General features: G+C 34.5%; 1 long non-coding RNA gene across 1 annotated transcript; it reads left to right on the top strand.

Annotated features, from left to right (window-relative positions):
• The first annotated feature begins 14,632 nt into the window (after positions 1 to 14,632).
• LOC127850973 (uncharacterized) lies at positions 14,633 to 19,606 on the top strand. The gene is made up of 2 exons (XR_008035607.1): positions 14,633 to 15,322; positions 18,039 to 19,606. It is a non-coding gene; the product is annotated as an uncharacterized LOC127850973 (long non-coding RNA).
• Positions 19,607 to 20,223: the final 617 nt, after the last annotated feature.

The raw sequence follows: 20,223 nt of genomic DNA, 5'->3' as shown, positions 1-20,223 counted from the left end.
AGCATTTAATGACAAACTTCAAAATATGCCAAAATCTGTGAAAAGGCCACTTTAAGTGGACTTCTTTATTTTTTGGATATCATAAGAAAACTTATCGGGTCGAAAATGAGTGAAACTCAATCACAATGTACATATACGTATGTGCATTTTCCGAGTGTGCGCTTATTGTGCAAAGTCCATTTGAACAAACAGCAATATCACTCTAGAAACAACGTGTTAAAATACCAACAACAACAGATGAAGACAAGTAGTCGGAACTTTATTTATTTACAAGCTCGACATTCACAAAACATTTTAGAAACAAAAACAGTTTAGAATTTTCGCATTTGCTTGGTAAATAAAGATTTGTATAAGAATATATATATTAAGGTAGTCTGCTTTCATATATTTTAATATGATAACTGAATCGGAAGTTCGAATTTAATTTTGGAAGACTAATAGACATCACAATATGTGCATTATGTTAAACATGTTAAACAATACTAAAATGAACTTTTGAAACATTTAAATGAGTGGTGTAATGCACAAAAAAAATCAAAGATAACCCATGCATGGAAGCTTAATTTGGTGTCCTTAAGTAGATTTGAAATGCATGAGAAAAATGTCTTTAATTTCATTAAAAATACGCACAATTGATCATGCCATCAAACAGGCACATAATGCGATTAAGGATTATGAATTAAAGAACTATTTTGACATTACAGTGTGGCAGTATTGTATGTAATGTAGAAAAAGCATACACGACGCTTTATAGACTTGCTTCCAATTTATTTATAGCTTTCGATGATTATTTGATGGGCTACATCAATTCACCAAGTCGTCCCTGATTAGCCTTTGCCAAAACTTCACGCAAATGCATCAAACCTAGTTTGTGTTCATTGAGGCTCATTTATAATCAGTTAGGCGTAAACAAATATTGTTTGTTTCCGATGGCCCGACCCTACCTAATTTTTTGCCGCCGGTCCTTATCTTTTTTGAGCTCAAAATTAAAAAAAATCGGACCGTTTATTTTTCGGCGCCGCTCAATAAACTTTCAACGTTATCCGCATTTTTTTCCGCCGTACATTTTCAACATAAACAAGATGGCGGCGCCCAGCGCAAGCTCGTTGTTAGCCGCCTCCTCAGTTCTTGCGCTAAATTTTTTAAAATGCCAAGATATGGAGGAGCAGAAACATAGCAACGCCAGTTTCGCGACGCCATTTTGATTGTTTAATGGTGAGGTTGATCAGCCGCTCATACATCGGTTGCTACGGTTTCAAAAGTTTTATCTTTTCACGTTTGTAATCAATTAAAACAAGTGACGCCAGTTAAACGATTAGTAAACAAAATTTGCGAATTTGGAATGAAAAACGTTAAAACGAAACGTATTTATAAATTGCGAAATGGCCGTTTTTGACAACTTTGAGCACAAAATGTCCATGTTTAGAGTATAAAACGGCCATTTGTGTAAAAAAAAAATCGCGGCTTTTTAGATTTGTGAATTGTCCGTGTCAAAATGTCCGTCCATAGCCAGTCTCAAAGAAGGAAAAAAAGCCTTGTCACCGTGTGTGTTTATTTAAATGGTGCAGTAGTTTCATATTACCACACCCACTTATTTATTAAATATTTAAACTTTGCACGACTTGGGACAAAGTTGGGTGAAGGGATGGGGGATTGAGCTATGCTGGCATGGGCCCATGGGGAACCTCTGCCCGATTTTTTAGGGCTGGACTTGTTTTTAGAGGATTTTTCTACATGTATAAAATTTAGATATGTTCCTGAATAGCCTGTCTAAAAATCATCCAAGAAATATAATAGCACACCCGGCTTGATTGGGTCTGTTAATGGTGATAATGTTAAATGCAACACCACTCGCGTTCCCCTATCATCACTGTTGAGGTATTTGATATAAATAATAAATAATATAGTATACACTCCATAATCCCAAAAGGACCAGAAAGTATAACAACACTGAATCCCTATAGACACGGAGGGTCAATCTTACTGTGACTTGTAATAGTTATTCCTTTAATTGGTCATAACATGGACTATTAAAGACCTTGCCAGAAGTCAACATTATATTCGGAAATAAGGAAAGCAACAAATCCAATATTAATTAAGTTTTTATTTCATAAAAGCATTTTAATACAGCCGTAAAGCATTACATGCATCACTAAATTTATTGTACATACAGTTGTACACACACAAATGAGAAGAAGCTGCACCATTTACGACATTTTCTATAAAAAAAACAATATTAAAAAAAAAATATTTGCCTACCTACCTACCCACCCTAATTTTTTTGGCCATGTCAGTGGAAACAAACACTTTTTTAGGCCTTATTATATTTACGCAAATATACAGGTACGTAAGAATAGGGTCCGCAAGAGCGGCGGACCCTGCTCCAATATATTGCAATTTATAATTTAATATTCGAAAATGTTATTAACGTCAAGATTGCCCACTGGTATGATACATATTTAAGAAAAAAGGCCTGTTCATGCAATGATAATGGGCTTGTGGATAAAACGAGACATGGAAAACCTGGGCTAAATGCATGTGTATTATGTGACGACTCAGGTAAGCATGTGCAAATGAACATGGAAATCAGGGACGACACTTTCCGCATAAACTGGATGTTTGTTTACAAGAGACTAACTTAATCACCATAAAAGCGGAATGCATATGCTAATCAATCTGGGATGAAACTTTACGAACATGCATTAAGCCCAGTTTTCTCAAAACGAGGATCCAATAGACATGGTACCGCAATCGTAACACACGCTTTGCCAACAAGCATTTCCGAATGGGCGGATGTCTGCTCTTACTCTTATTATTGCATAAACTATATCTATAATGCCCTCTTGCGGGATGCAGAAACTTGGCAAAAAGAGGGCTTGAACAGGAGATATCGTGTATTAACAAGGCGATTCACGTACAGTCCAAGCCCTGTTATATGTTTTTCATATACATAGTTCCACGCGCAGTTACTTCCCTTACTTTAATTACTTCCAGCCTTCGACGACTTCCAAGCATAAATGGGGAACTGAATAAGCACCAGTTTCCTCATGCATGCAAGGATAAAGGCAATGAATATTTCAATCCACTTTCCAAATTATACCATCTGCACCCTCTTGACAACAGCTTTATTTTATTGGCAACGTCAATGAAGTTAAGGTTTTTTTACTCAACACTTTCAAAAGACTATGCTGTTATGTAAGTGTTTATGTACCTTCAACGTTCCTTCTGTATGCTTGAAATACTTCAGTGACAATATGTTGGCAGTATTATTTTTTAGAAAATTAAGTTGGTACAAAATAAGATAGACCTGTACGAAAGAAACATCTATGAAAATAATGACTCTTTCTGACGATATATTTATCCGTCACGACCAGTAAATTCCAAAATAATTCCTCATTTCTTACTTTGCGCGGCTGCATTTTAAATTTGAATTAATCCACTGTTTAAACACATTTTAAATCGAAAACTGCCTATCCGAAGGTTAAGCCTCGTCATTTCTGATGATGACCGAGTGAGGCATATGTAAAACACAACCTTGAACTGTATGACGTATTATGAAATAATCGAATTATTTTGTCGATGTCGAATGAACAAGACATATTGTTTTCAATGTTATTCTAATTTATTTTGGTATGTGTGATTTGTTCATGCAATAATAGCGAAAATACACATTTTCTCGGACATGATCATCTGCAAGCGCTCTCAAAATCCGTTCCTGCCCGAGTGCGCAGCAGCACTCGGGCAGGAACGGATTTGTCGAGCGCCCACAGATGATCATGCCCTCGAAAAAGGTTATTATCCCTGTATTGAAACATGATCTTATTATCACGTTTATGCTTTGGAAACAAAACAAACACGGTTTATGTTTACAATAAACATTAAATGTGTTTCCAACAAACATAATTTTACAAGAAATAACGTCAACATTTGCAAAGATTCTGTTATTGAACGTGCTTGCCGAAATAATTATACAAACACTCCTATTTATAAAAATTATAATGCAGCTGTTGTACTTTTTCGTTCATTTATTCATTTAACTGATTTCCTAAACCAACCTTGAACCTTAGTTGAAGCATGCGTCTTTTCTCCAAGTAAGCATACATCGTTTAATACTCTAAATGGACATTACCTTTAGAAGTGCGGACACTACTATGCCATTTCATCGGGAAGAAGAAATCTGCCAAAAGCTACAATTAAATCCTGAAAGACGCCTCGAGGTCATTCAATCTATTAACGGAACAGCACGATAGACATGTGTCCAAAAAACCAAATTCCAATTTGGAGTAACTTTTTCATTTAATGTTGCCCATCAACCCGTTCTTTGTGCTAAAGATAGAAACCATTAGTGTACAATGGCATGTTGTAAGTACGTTCCAAGTACATATATCTCTCAATTAGCAAACAGCTAAAGACATGGTGTCTTTGACTTAAGCATTAAACGTAATTGATAAAAAGTCCTGTCCTTCCTTGCTTCAGTCTTGTCTAGTGTGATACTTTGATACTTGAATAAAACAGACAACATTCAAATTTAAAATACCAGATCGGATTTCGTCCGAAGTATTTTACACTCCTTCGAATCTATCATCAATCACATTAATGCCAATTATCCTTAATCACAATTACGTACGCGTGCGTCTCGAATACGTTTGCGAATATCAATAAAGCGTGCGTTTATGCCATTATTGGTCTCTTCGGTGATTATGTTAGTGAATAAAATTCAATAGAGAAATAAATCGATATGCTCTTATTTAAAACTTAAAAATTTCGTATCCCAAAGAAGTAGCGACTATTAAATACAAGAACAAATGAACTGTATTATCTGCCCAAAACAATAGACGTGTTACAGACGCAAAATACAGAATATAACTTTGAACATAGACGCTGGTGATTGGCAAGTCTGCTATATATTTGACCCGCGTCGTGCAAAAAGGGGCGTTCGCACCTATCAAAATAGTGTATCCTCCTTGTATCAGTATACTGTGGTGAGGAGTCAGTATGTCTGTTAATAACCCAACAGACCCTTGCGTGATTTTAAAAAGGGCAGGGTAGCTCCTGATCAGCGTGCACTAATGCGCATGCTGGTCGCGAGCTACGCTGACCGTAAATAGCACCATATTCCTACGACGCGGCTTGGTTGTAGTTGGAAGTCTCTGAACAGGGGTCCCGTATCTTTTGAATTGATTGCGTCGAAAACGGTATATTTGTTCACTTAACATTTAAAGCAAATGCATGATGCACAAATGTAATTAATACAATAGCCATACGATATTATGTATGCTATTATTAACGTTTAAAGCAATAATACATCTTGTATGCCTATAATATAATTATCATGACCACATACAGTGTTTTGTTAATAGCAATTGTATCTTATTTCTGCGATAGCATCATGTACCACAAAATGGTAGTTGTGATAATCCTGTAAAGAGACCAAAGTTACACAGCTTTTAACTGACCCCGTATACACCGTACAGTAAAAATGATAAGATAAATGATATTTTGGTTGATGTATTAAAAAAAGCCGTTTATCTTACCGATTAAAATTGGTCCTCATTAGTTAACTGAAAATTGGTATTAAACTTTGCAAAACCGTGTCTGAGCACGTCATGTTGACCTCAGTTGTTTTAAAGTTTTTATTGACTGGCGTTGAAGCTACCGATGATATGAAAACAGTAATCGATCACTACGTACTCAATTAACTATTGCGTAAAATAAAGCCTAACCGGTTATGCACACTTATTTGTAATGAGATGCATTCCCTAAGGACATACACGTTATGAGAAACAAACAAGCATAGGTTTGATATAGAACAATACGCCTTCAGGTTAGATATAGCACAATACGGCTTCAGATTTGAAATATTGCAATACCGTTGCAGGTCTGACCTAAAACATTACGGCGTCTGGTCTGACATAGAACACTACTGCTTCAGATCTGACGATACGGTTCAGGTCTGCCTTTGAACGATACGGTTTCATGTTGGAGATAGAACAATTTACGGCTTCAGGTCTGGCATATAGCAATACGACTTCAGTACTGACATTGAACGATACGGCTTCAGGTCTAACATAGAACAATACGATTTCAGGTCTAAACAATACGGCTCAGGTCTGACATAGAACAATACGGCTTCATGTTTGACATAGAACAACACAACTTCAGGTCTGATATAGAACAACACGAGTTCAGGTGTGACATATAACAATACGGCTTCATGTCTGACATAGAGCAAAACGGCTTCAGTACTGACATAGAACGATACGGTTAAGGTCTGACATAGAAAACAATACGGTTTCAGGTCTGACATTAAACAATACGTCTTCAGGTCTGACATGGAACAATACGGCTTCATGTCTAACATCGAAAAAAACGCTCATGGCTGAAATATATGAATACTGCTTCGGGTTTTAACAAAACGGCTTGAGGTCTAAAACATAACAACACGGCTTCAGGTTGGACATATAACATCACGGCTTCAGTTCTGACATAGAAAACACGTCTTCAAGTCTGCTAAGTACAACACATCGTCAGGTTAGATATAAAACAATAAAGCTTTATGTCTTATTTATATCAATACGGCTATCGGTCTGACAAAGAACAATACGACTTCATGTTTGACGTAGAACAATACGGATTCAGGTCTGAAATAAAACACTATGGCTTCAGTTTAGAAATAGAACTATACGGATTCAGGTCTGAAATGAAACACTACGGCTTCAGGTAAGAAATTAAACATACGACTTCGTGTCTGAAATAGAACAATATGACTTCATTTCTAAAATAAATCAATATGGCTTTACTTTTTTTTCTGTTATATTGGAAAAAGTTTTAAATTATTATGAAAGCAACAGAAGCAAAATAGTCTTCAATGGTTTTCGACCTCGATACCTTAATGAGCACCTTCAACGCTCTACACTTGCAAATTGCTGGCTTGTGATATTATTTCGCGTATTTTAAACGTAATGAGTTTTGTTTTGATTGTGCGTACATTCGGTTGATTGTTTCCACCTTGTGGTCATATATGTTTACTATATGCAAAACATTTTATTCACACTTTCCTTGTTGGATTTCAAAAGCGACAAAATCAACCTTCAATAATATGAATGCATGGTATTTGCATACAAATTTAAGGCGACGGGTCTTATCTCGCGGAAGTAAGGGCACATTACATTACATCAAACATTGAGTGAAATGTGTCATTTCTATGAAGTGAGTTTGTCCACAAATCCATGTAGTAGCACTTTAATGTTTATCATAATATAGTGTTGCGATGTTTGAGAAGACATCATGAAATTTATAATTGTATATTCATGTTAAAGCAGAACCATTCGCGTACAATTATAACACATAATACAAAAATATTATTCACATACAAGGAAATAACACATTACGAGCTGTTAAACGAATTAAACAAAGAATTCCATACATCCGTATTATTTGACAGTCGACATATTGTGAATTCAAATTCAACTCCGCTTATTCATACACATCAGAATATTTGCAGGATGCATATGTATAATATATTTATAATTATTTGCGCAGAATGCACCTAATTGAACTGGTTATATAACCGCTCTTTGTGCATTATTGTTATTGCAACTATGGGAAGAACTAATTTTACTTCTGCAAGATATATCTTAAATTTGCAAACATATTGCGAGTGCATTGATGTTTTCGAAGATACCGATATATTTAAATTTAGCACCGACTTCAGAAAATTTATATTCATTAAAAACATCTTGAATCATGTCTTACGTGCAATAATATCGTTAAACAATATAACCGTTTTAGACATCCTAGATCAGATCCACGCTTTAAAGTGCAATATTTAATGCATCCAAGGGCGAATAGAGAAATGCGTACCGTTTGATTCACATTCGATATCCAAGTGGAAAACATAGATCCAAAAACGAAGATAATTTTAAGTTAGTGTTTTCAATAATAATTCGCGATAAAGAGTGCAATCTGTTTTGCGACCTTGATATCATTGTTCACATCAAACGCAACATTTAGCAATTCATATGTAAAAGTATTTACAACTGGAGTACGACAAATAGTGGGATACGATCTGTTTTGGAATTGTTCTGGTCCACACATATTCTTTAAGTGGACTTCTTGATTTTTTATATTATAAGAAACCTTATTGGGTCAATAATCACAATCACAATTTATATAGTTAATGTGAATTTACCGAATGTGCGCTTTTTGTTCAAATGACCATTATATATATATATATATATATATATATATATATATATATATATATATATATATATATATATATATATATATATAATATATATTTTGATATTATGAGAACAAAGAAGGGTACGGGTTTGTTATAGCCTTTCAATTAAACATGCTTTTGTAATTAATTACGCAATTATAAAAATACGCTAATGAATAACTTTAACATAAGTGTTGTTATTCCTATTGTATTTAATGTATTTTATATAGTACCGTTGTGTCATCCTTTGAGACAGTTACACACAAGACATCTAGCAACACAAATAATAACGATAAAGCGTTTTTTGTCGAGACAAGTGAACAGTTTAATTTAGTCATGCCAGGTTACTGCTGACCCTTGTCTACCAAAGCAGATTTATATAAAAGACATTACATAATTTATCCTTTCCATTGTGTACAACTCACGACAGACTAGTAAATATATCGAGATTTGTGTTATCAAATTACCAAATTCCTTTTTGAATGTTGTAGTTATTTCATAACAAACTCATACTAGATGGTGCTGAAGGATTGTGCGATATAAATGCTCAACAAAACGTAAGGCTTTCTATTTTCCCGAAAAAACAACAACAAGTGGTTGACAAAATCTTTCATCACGAAGAGATAAACTTTGTATTCTCTTTTAGTCCATTTATTGAGCTTCTTCTTCAGTTTTGTTTGTGTGATTTATACTTGATGTGCACCTATTGTTCAGAAGACGTAAATTGTCCCTAAATGAACAGAATAACTGATTTTAATACATTTAAGACTATAGACTGTTTCCGAGTGGTGCTCGTATATACAATATTTAATTTTTTATCGTCTCGGCCGATGTATGAAATCCAATAGCAAATGATAAGGTCCGCTTCATGTTTAGGATACATATGTAATTATTGAACGACGTAACAGTTTCAACATAATTTATCAAATAGAATTACGTTAACGTGTATATACACTTAAACGTTATGTGTTCAACTTTGGACCAAGCGTGGGATTTTGAGTTCTTTAAAACCAGTTTATATCCCACCAACCCATTTATTAATACTTTGTGTAAACCATTTCATTGCGGCGGTCCGGATTTTATTAATTGGTTGAGTATGTGCTGTGCATGTGCGTGTCTTGTCACTGTCACAATCGGTACCGTCCCATTAATACTGGACCACATGCTATAAAAAGCATTTACTAATACTGATTCAGCTCAAGTTTCACTTTGTGTAAATTTGATCGCATGATCCATACAAGATTTTATTTGTAAACTGAATAATCATCAATATCGAAGTAATTTCGCCTTTATTATGGGACTATACGAGCAATAAGAGTTTGCGTATTATTATTTATTTTTTATTTATAACAGTTTGTCTGTCAAATATTAGTCAGAAGCAAGTTGTGTTTATAAACATTATTGTTGTGGTACAATCCTACCATCCTCAAGACGCCAACCGTTTTGGAACAAAGGTTCACAGTCGGTTTTTATTTCTTAATACATCTGTATCATCAAAAGTGATTCTATAAGCTTTATTTATCCACATCAATGTACTGTCAAACGCAGATATTGTTAAAGTATCATGATTATGTCGCGTGTCTTTTCGATATCACGTTGAGCACATCGAAATATAAATGGTGACGGGAAGGGACAATACTTAAAGGGGCCTTTTCACAGATTTTGGCATGTTTTGAAGTTTGTCATTAAATATTTTATATTGATAAATGTAAACATTGGATCTAAAAAGCTCCAGTAAAATGTCAAGAATAAAATTTAAAAAAATAAAAAAAGTAGCTCGCAGCAGGGCTCGAACCAGTGACCCCCGGAGTCCTGGAGTAAAAACCAATTAGACCGCTCGGCCATTCTGCCAAGTATATTTGAAATACGTATTTTATACTATATATAAGCAATCTTCGTAGTTTTACAAAAATTGAACGACAACAACAGAACTCTCCAAATTATTCAATCGTTTCGCGTTGCAACGCTTTATAATTTTCAGGTTTATAAATCATCAAAAGATGCATATAATGGCTATATTAGACCATGGTAAATGTTCAATATTACTGTTTCCTCTCAAATATCAAAACTAAAACGAAAATTTGCGAATCTGAAAACAACTTTTTTCAATTTTGTCAATTTACCAAAACGTGAAAAGATCCCTTTAAAATAGGCAATTATTTAGTAGATTTCAAAGTGGGTTTATTGAATAGTTCTCAGTGAGGTCTTATTACTAGGTACCTCTTAAAAATACATAACAACGCGATGTTTTGGAAACATTCTGAAGAAGCATTTAGTAAGAACGCGAATTAGATTCGTGCTCCGTGCTTGAATTGATACTCCTACGCTAGTAGTTAGAAGTTTTCACAGCACTGAACAGCTTCTAAAACTCCGTGCATTTTTATTTGTGTGCACACTATGTTCACATGTACTTTTGTGGCTGTCTTCTCTTTATTGTTATTTGTATCATCTACATCGAACTCCATTCAAGATTTCGTCTGATCTGAGAATGCAAATGCAAATAGAAAGAAGAGGTTCTACTGACGGGAGACGGTAACAGCTATAGAGGCCTCTCGTGTATCAGTGTATACCAAATAAATCACACTTCGCACTTATACTACTCCTGATGTATGACATGGCCCTTTCATGTAGGTGCCGTTAGTAAGAATACGCTGTTCTAACATGACACGGTCAAATTACTTAACAGTTTATGTTAGAGAATTGCAGAGCCTCTCTGTAACAAATTCAACAGCTGCCAGAGAAACAGACATGCACTCTTGGCAGAATATTTTCAAGGAATATATTTAAAAAGAAACAAATTACCAAATAAGAATCTATTCTTACGTCACTCTGACAATGTCACTGATTCGTTTTATTTCAATAAGATAAGACGTAAATCTAATTGTTGATAAAGCTCTATTACATTCCTGTCGTTTGGTTAACGATCGCCAATGACCGTTAAATACAATAACGAAAGTACGCATGTTTTGCTCTGAGTAGACATTATCAGTCTTCACGAATAACTTTTTGGAGCAGTGGACATTCGGACCAGTAAGAGTAAAATAAATCACTGGACCGAATTACTTTTTACTGGACCGATACAGTTATTGGATTTTGACATTCACGAATCTGTTCTATATCTAGATCTACTATTATCATATTACATTTTACTGCAGATAACAACTTGTTTATTGACATGACCTTATGAAATAAATATTCAACAAATATAGATTGTTCAGTAGTTTATTCTATACAAAATGAATTTAACATGGAAAAAACCATGTCCCACATCTCCATATAATCGTCACTGAAGTCACTATCGGTATCACAATCTTCTCCCTCAAACCCACTGATGTCAACATAAAATTATGTTCATACATGCATAATGATTATAAGCCAATCATCAGGTAAAGAATTAAGAGCAGCTCCTTAAAGCAGTCAATGTAATATGTTGAACAAATACAGAACATCGCATGAATAGTTTAAGTGGACATTTATCACATCAGTATTCACACCTTATTTATAATAGCACGTTGTCTCTTAATTTTGAGTCAGGAAATTATAATTATAACATTGAAAACTCGCTTTACCAACTATTACATTAACCACTTCTGGCACAAGAAACAGCTTTATGACGAGCGCATGCATTTCTAACGTTATTGAAAATTAATGTTATTATTATTTTACTCCTACTATTGTTAATGTTTTTTCTCTTATTGTGTGTGTGCTTGCATTTACTCCCTACAAATAGTAATCTTCACGCTTGCTCCTGCTGTTGCCTGATACTAGTATGGTATTAAGCGTATTTTACATAAAAAGATATTGCTTTTGTGCTTAAAATAATAATGTTAAAATTGTGTATAACTAAAAAAATACATTAAAAAAATGAATAGTGAAAAAAACATAGTTTTTTTAGTTAGTTTTTTTAATTTTAATAATTAAAACAGTAGTTACAAAACTAAAATTAGGGTTCAGTCTTACACCAAACGAGTGTTATTTAATATCGAGAATTCGGTAAGAATCAACAAAGATTATACTTTAAAGTACACTCATTAATAAAAAAAACCTATTTAGTGAAGACAAAAGAACTGAATATAAATGGATTGTTGAAACTGTTCAGTTGAGAAACGCAGCTGTTCATAAAATGTGATGACGTAATGACATAAACTATGTCTCATCGATGCACCGTTATTAATAAGTGAAGTTTGACAACAAATTTGAAATAAATTTTAAAAGAATGTTTTTTTTTTCCTTTTCTCTATATTGTTGTTTCATCCAATTATAAATAAAAACATTGACTTGTCAATTGAAACTCGTTTAAGCATGACTCTAAACTATGTCAATAATACTCACAAATCCGGTAAACAAGATATTTAGCTAAAATGTGTATCATTGTTTAATTTTGTAAATAAACACATATTTATTAGTTGGAATATGTCATACGAGTGTGCTAAAATTATCGATTTTTAACATTATTACAGTACTAAACGCGGTATAAAATATGATGCCGAATTTACTTGCAACTATCGTTATTTAGTAAAAGTTGCGGGTTCGTACTAAAGTCTTTTAAATGTTGTTCGTAGAGTGGACAAGATTGCGCGCTTTATAGGTTCAACTGATGTTTTCAAGAATTTCCTTATTACAGCACAAACAGGAATAAAACATTTTATTGATGGTCGTAAATCGCATTAGATTGTGCAGACGTAGACTTTGAGCAATACTTGTATGTACGTTATATCTCAAAGGATTTCTGATGACACGATTAATCTAAGTAACCTCGAATCATGAGACACATAGACGTCGTTGTACTTTTGATACTTAATACAATCGTATATTGGATATAAAAAGCGACGTAGCCTGACTCCCCATTCTGCAGACACTTTCTTACTGTAATTGGTTCTCACGAGACCAACTTTTGAAAATTTAGCTGTCTCAATCTTTAGTCGTTATAACGATGTCCGTCGTACGTAAAGGTTAATATTTCGTGTACATGTACTTGGGCCCATTAAACAATTACACATTTACAAACAGTTTGACTAATGGTCAATAATTTGCAAATGTTAGCTGAAGTTGTTTAACACTAACAAAACAAACCAATTTGAAAATTATATCCACCAAATATTGCAGGTATACCGATTATACGTCCAACACAATGTCATATTACCCGCGCACATCATGTTTAAGTACGTGTTTAAAGAATACTAATGTAACTAATGCACAAAAACATGTTTGTTTTCAACGGAAAACGAAAGAAAAAGGCATTAACATGTTTTGATATAAACGTTGATGGTTTTAGTCAATAATTACACTACACAATCGATTTGTAAGAATTGTATAACAAGTTAATTAATATCTAGATTTTGAGAAACAGCGGACAATCAATACGAAACTGCCTTGAAGGTATTTTCAGTGATTTTGTATATCCTTGTTAGAACTTGAAACGATGACAGACGTCGGATAATTGTTTGATATGATTTTTCTCATATTGCTTTTTATGTGATATCAAAGCACATACTACAATTCGAAGTAATTTGACAGTAGGCATGTGAAGGATATGTAAGGTTTGGATATATTCAGATCGGTCAAAGCGTTGTTTGCATACTATTTACTCATTAGAACGACGTACTGCATGTATAGGTTACAGTATACTAAATAATCGTTTCATGTAGGGCTGTACTCTCTAAAAAAAATATCATAGTTGGCAGAAAGGAATGTTTTACACTTTAAACTATTGTTCGCGTTTTTATCTTTCGGAGATAATGGTAGGGCATGAATAGTAGTTCGCTACTAATTCCCTGGAATATGATTAACTCGAAGACTATAGTAAAGCATTGCACTGAAAAAATTACATTCCACAAAGAAACGGCTGAAAAAAAAGTTGCAAAAACAGTAGATTTTGATTCGGGTCAAGTTCTTTCTTGGATTGAACATGACATATCTTTTGTATTGCATAAATCGATTCCGCTTAGAATTGCCTTTAAGAAAAGGTATGGTTCTGTGGGTCTCTATGTGCAAAATGTTGCATTTATTTTCGCTTAAAGTTATCGCTTTTTAATTGAATTATATAGGGAAACTATTATGTATATTGCGACCTATACACATTAATCATTTTTGTATTTTAACGATAATTGCATGCAACAAGACGGTTTGGTATAACACTGAAATGTAACCATATCGTATAACACAATACCAGCATTCCAATGTTGCTGTCAAAAGTCGTCGTTTGTAGCAGAATTGCTGTTGTATTCTTATTAAAACAGACCATCTGAATAGCGGACACTATTATTTTTCAGTTCTGTGCGTTACGGAGTATAGCACAGAACGTATGTCTAAACATAACGCACCGCACAAAACAAGTATATGTGCGGTTCGTTCATGCGTGTGGTTGTCACGTGAGTGATGGTCACTCAGGTGGACATAGGCGGGAATTTGCACGGGGTGTTCATTGTTTGGTCAGTTCTACGCTAGACTTCGATCAGTAAACTTGTGTTCGTCTACAAATCCTGCATCGTGTTGTTGACTTTAGCAGAACACAGGGTGTCCATGCTGCAAGATTTGGAACGCATCATAGAAAAGATAAGTGCTAAAAGAAATGTAAATCTGTTAAATCCGTTATACTGAATCTCGAGCATAGTATCGAGTGTTACGAAGTAGTAACAGAGTTGAAACGATGTATATTTCAAGTAACAATTTCAGCACTAGAGAAAGCCGAGCAATTTACAAATAGAAATATTGATGGCACGTGACAGAAAATTCACAGGTCATTAATGGTAGAACATGACAAAAGCTTTCGAACTTACTGGGGAATAATTGCTATTCTTTGTGGTGTTGTATACATTCTATATGTATATGTGTAAATGTTTTACGAGTCTAATGACGTAATGTTATTTGTAGAAAAATACAAGGTAGAGGCGATGGCATATAAAAAGGCGGAAACATAACGCCACGCGGCGCTCTTGACGGGTCATATCAGAAGCCGGAAGCTTCATCTAACATCGCAACACAAGGTGCTGAAACTCAATTACCATTGAGACGCACTGGACTATGTTTCGCATGTGGCGAACCGGGTCATCGGAAAGGAGCAGCTGGCAGTTCAGCAAACAGCTCGACCAATAAGTTAAGTTAATTATGTATAGAACCCCGTTATCAGAAAATGGGTAGTTTCGTGTTCGTCGGAAAACGTAACGTACAGAAAGTTCCTAAAATTCGAACGTGATCAAAAGGATCCAAGTATAGTTCGCCGGTAAGTTGAAGGAAGGCCAACGCGGTTAAGTAGCAGGAGACTTCTGATAGTAAGTACATTTTCGATGTAGTAAATGGCGGTTATAAGTATATTTTTTCCGTCGGAAAACGGTAACGCACAAAAAGATCTGTCTCAATGTATCAAAATGATCTTAGTATAAAACTGGATCAAAAGGATCATAGTATAGAAATTGATGCTAGAAGCTCGCCGTTAAAAAGAACGAAAGCCCATGTAGCCAAGCTGTAGCAGGCTACGGATGGTTGTTACATTTAAGATGTAGTAAATTGCGGTTATATGTTTCCTTTTCCGTCGGAAAACGGTAACGTACAGAAAGAGATAAAAGGATCAATTGATCAAAAGGATCATAGTATAGAAATATATCAAAAAGAAAAAAAAATCATAGAATAAAAAGCCGGAAGTTTGTCGGTAAGTAGACTGAAAACCCACGTGACATTTATCATGTTGTTAATACGCCCGTGAATACGTTTATAGTCGTATTTAATAAGAATGGGAGGCCTCGATATATTTAAAATTATTATTTATTTATTTGTTCTACTTTCGATATAAGAGGAGCGTATCATGATATTGATACATTCACGAACGGTGTGGTTTGAGCTATCAAGAGAATAGCAGGCAGTGTTAGGTTGTTATAAGCTTATATTTGGCACGATAACGGCCGATCATATATTTATTTATTTGTTCTACTTTCGATATTAGAGGAGCGTATCATGATATTGATACATTCACGAACGGTGTGGTTTGAGCTATCAAGAGAATAGCAGGCAGTGTTAGGTTGTTATAAGCTTATATTTGACACGATAACGGCCGATCATATATTTACTAGAACTCGTTAAAATTAAAATGAGGTGTACTAGCATTCTTACGTCAAATTTACTTAAAATAGTTATTTGCTTTTGTGATGATGGCATACATCACAGTGTAGATTATGAAAAAAACAAACATATGCTAGTGACTAGACGAGTTTGGATGTTAACTGGCTGAAGAAACAGTATTTTGATTCCTTCTCAGAGAGTAGAATGGCTCGGGCATGTGATCGATATGCATAAAATGCAGTTTTTCATAATTAAAAATTGAGTAGCTAGGCTAAAAAAAAAGTATTGATTCGATGATCTATCTAATTTATCAAACAAAAGAAAAATTAGTACCAAAAGATAAATTAATAGCTAGTCTTGTAGGGCAGATAATTTCCTTTCAGAGTGTGATTGTAAATAAAGTTTGGTGATAACAATGCATATATAAAATTGCATAAATACCAGAGCTAGTTGGAAAGCTCCCGTTATTGTAACGTTGCAAGTTATTTACAAACTTGGATTATGGAAAGAAAGCACTAGGCAGTTAATCAACGGTGGAAAAGATTTCAAACACAATCAGTTGTTTTTGTGTAATATAGTTGCTGATGCAAGTACCACAAGTTATGGTTTATGGAGGTTTTATAGAAAGTTGTAGCTTTAATGTAGATATTTGCGAAATGACTGTCAAGCTAACGATTTTCATAAAAATAAAAAATAAAAAGCAAATTTATTTTCAATTTTGTTTTATTCCATTGACGGAGAGAGTAAAGGTATGTACTCGTGATCTATGAGACCCGAACATGAGAAAATTGGAATGTACATGATCTTAATAAAAAGAGCAACCTGTTCCCGGAAGTGAACAGATTATTGACGAAAAGAGAAAAGTTATTCCTGGAAGTGATTACTATATTACACTGTTAAAATCAAGGAGGTACACTGCCAGTGTTTCTATAAACGAAACAGGTAATGCATATTGTGATTTAATATGAAGTAAATACATTAAGCCACCGGAAGTTGGTTTTCAAGATAAACCGGATAAGTATTCCGTCGTTCATCATAACGTAAGTAAAAATTTCTTATGATAAAGAAAATGCCTTGCATACGGCTAGAAAAGGTTTGTTATTTCTCCCGGAAGTGAGCAGAAAGAGTTTGCTATGGTCCCCGGAAGTGGACATAGAGCCCAGTAGATTTCTCCCGGAAGTGAGCAGAAATTGTAGGCTATGGTCCCCGGAAGTGGACATAGAGCCCAGTAGATTGCTCCCGGAAGTGAGCAGAGATGCTCCATGAAGAGAGCAGAGAGTATGCTATGGTCCCCGGGTGTTATGTTATATGAAATGTTTTAAATGCTTTGCAAAATTTGTACATCAAAGTGTATTCAGACAATAAAATGGTAGTCAAAATAAATAGCTTTAGATTTAAATATGTTGTGTGGATACTGGATTCAATGAAAAGAGGCAGTGGGTGCCTTAGTTCAATATGGGGAAACAATGTAAAATGGTTATTTCAGAAACTAGGTTGGTATCAATCTGTATTGATAAGATGATATCGGAGAAAGCAAAATGCATTCTTGTTGTTCCAAAAAGGGGCAGTTCGCCTTATTGGCTAATGTTGATTTGTCATACGGACATTTTAGAGATATTGTGAAATATTGCAAAAAGTTTGGTAGAGACTGTATGATTCCAGGTTGTTTTGTTAACACTAGATTATCATTAAATAAGATAGCGTTAAGGTGCATATCACAATACAGTTATTGATGTATAGTACATATGTTTGACAGGAAATGTTTTGAGAGGTATTCTGAAGGAGCGATTAGAGGGCTCGGGCTTACATGGGCTTCGAAGAGATTAGATGGCGGACAGAATGGCTAAGTAAATACTTAGAACATTCAAGAGCAGACAATACGGTGAAGAAAAGAATTCTTCATGTGCACATTTCAAATACTGTGAAGAAAATGTAGTCGCCATGCCAGCCTTACATATATCAGTAGTAATGTACTTGGCTCAATTGATGGATCGAGGAAATCTAATAACGTTTTTTACATCTGTGTTTTACAGTATTAAATGGATCCATTCTATTAATAGTGTACATGATCCAAAGAAAGATTTAACAAACTATTATAAGAAGCTTCAAAGCGTGTGTGCTTCAAACCATTTCACAAGAAAGATGTATCATGTACATGTGCATTCATTAGAGATGATACAAACATTGTGTTTGATATAAGGAGATTCCACTGTTTTCATTGATTGATCATTTTTGGGTTATGCATGTACATGTATCATGCATATTAACAAATTAAGTGAGTTTCATTGTAATGACCTACAATTGAAATCTGATCACTTTGGTATTAGTGTACGCCATTATAATACTGGCATGTATACGAATGGTTCGTATATTATAATTGCAAAATGTACAACTACAACTTCCCATGTGGCGTTTTATTAACAAATATGTAATTAGCAAATTGGTCAGATGAATCAAATGATTTTTTGTTAAAACCAGTTATTGGTTATATATATGTAATTATTTAGACTAGCTAACGCCGAGGGCGTGTTTTAGAGATGTTTGAAGCGACATGGTCGATGGAAGTCTGATAGGGCTAAAGATGGGTACATTGATGATTCTCTAGACAAAAAGCTTTTTATCACTAGACAATTGAAATTATAATTGATTTGCGGTTCGAATTTAAAACCTTACTAACCTTTGTTTTTGTTCTATCGCAAGCCTTGCCCAATGCAAAACGTGTTGTGTTTTGTGCTTAGTTGTGTGAAGACTTTTCAGTTCTGTGCGTTACGGAGTATAGCACAGAACGTATGTCTAAACATAACGCACCGCACAAAACAAGTATATGTGCGGTTCGTTCATGCGTGTGGTTGTCACGTGAGTGATGGTCACTAAGGTGGACATAGGCGGGAATTTGCACGGGGTGTTCATTGTTTGGTCAGTTCTACGCTAGACTTCGATCAGTAAACTTTTACTTTTTTAAATTCGAACCGCATTAGAAGTAAATTGGCTCAAATGACATGTTATGTTTGTGTTACATAATGTTTAGTTACATGTTAATATTGGTTGTTTTCAGGTACAGTTTTCCAGAGTTATTTTACATTGGGCTTCTGATGAATTTTTATCTCTGGTTTTTACCCTGGCCATGAAAACACCAATTAAGGACACAATACTAGAAGTGATGTATACACATTATAGTTATAATTTGTTATATAATTTATAGTTCGAAAATTGTCCTGTCAAGGTTGTACTACGATTGTACTTGATTGATATATGATACGAATATGTAATATTCGTGGATGTGTGTTGTCAATAAACTGATCGCAAGCCTTGCCCAATGCAAAACGTGTTGTGTTTTGTGCTTAGTTGTGTGAAGACGCTATTTTATCTGGAGAAGGACATTTGTCAACATCAATAATAAATGAACTAGGACGCCTCAAGGTCACACAGTCCATTAACGGAGCAGCGCGATAGAAAGACCTGTGTCCCAACAACCGATCTACAAGCCATTTCGGAGTGCTGTTTTTAACTAAAGAATGGAAGTAGACCCATTATTTGGTCTTTATATAGAAAACATTAAAGTGTAAATCTACGGTTTAAGCACGTTTCAAATTCGTACTTCTCAATCTTAATAAACAAATGTTGAGGACATTATGTCCAAGTTTGAATGATTTAACGTTCGTAATACTATGTCCTCTATTTTTCTGGTAACAAATATAATAACTGAGCTACCGTTATTGCATTCAAATTCAAACGACAGAACCGTTTTTTTTTCGCCATAAATAGTGTACTCCGTCAAATAATTATCAAAGGCTTTATTTCCAGAAACTCTCAACACATGTACGCGTGATTTTTGCGTCAAATACTAGTAGTTCAAAGCCTGAAATATATATATTTCATATTTCAATATTCGTCTCTTTGGTAATCATGCAACTCAGTTTTCATCATGTTCTCAATTGTAA

Source organism: Dreissena polymorpha, chromosome 11 (genome assembly GCF_020536995.1).
Source record: "Dreissena polymorpha isolate Duluth1 chromosome 11, UMN_Dpol_1.0, whole genome shotgun sequence".
Lineage (NCBI taxonomy): Eukaryota > Metazoa > Mollusca > Bivalvia > Myida > Dreissenidae > Dreissena > Dreissena polymorpha.
The sequence above is the reverse complement of the archived record's forward strand: the minus strand, read 5'-3'. Positions and strand labels throughout refer to the sequence as shown.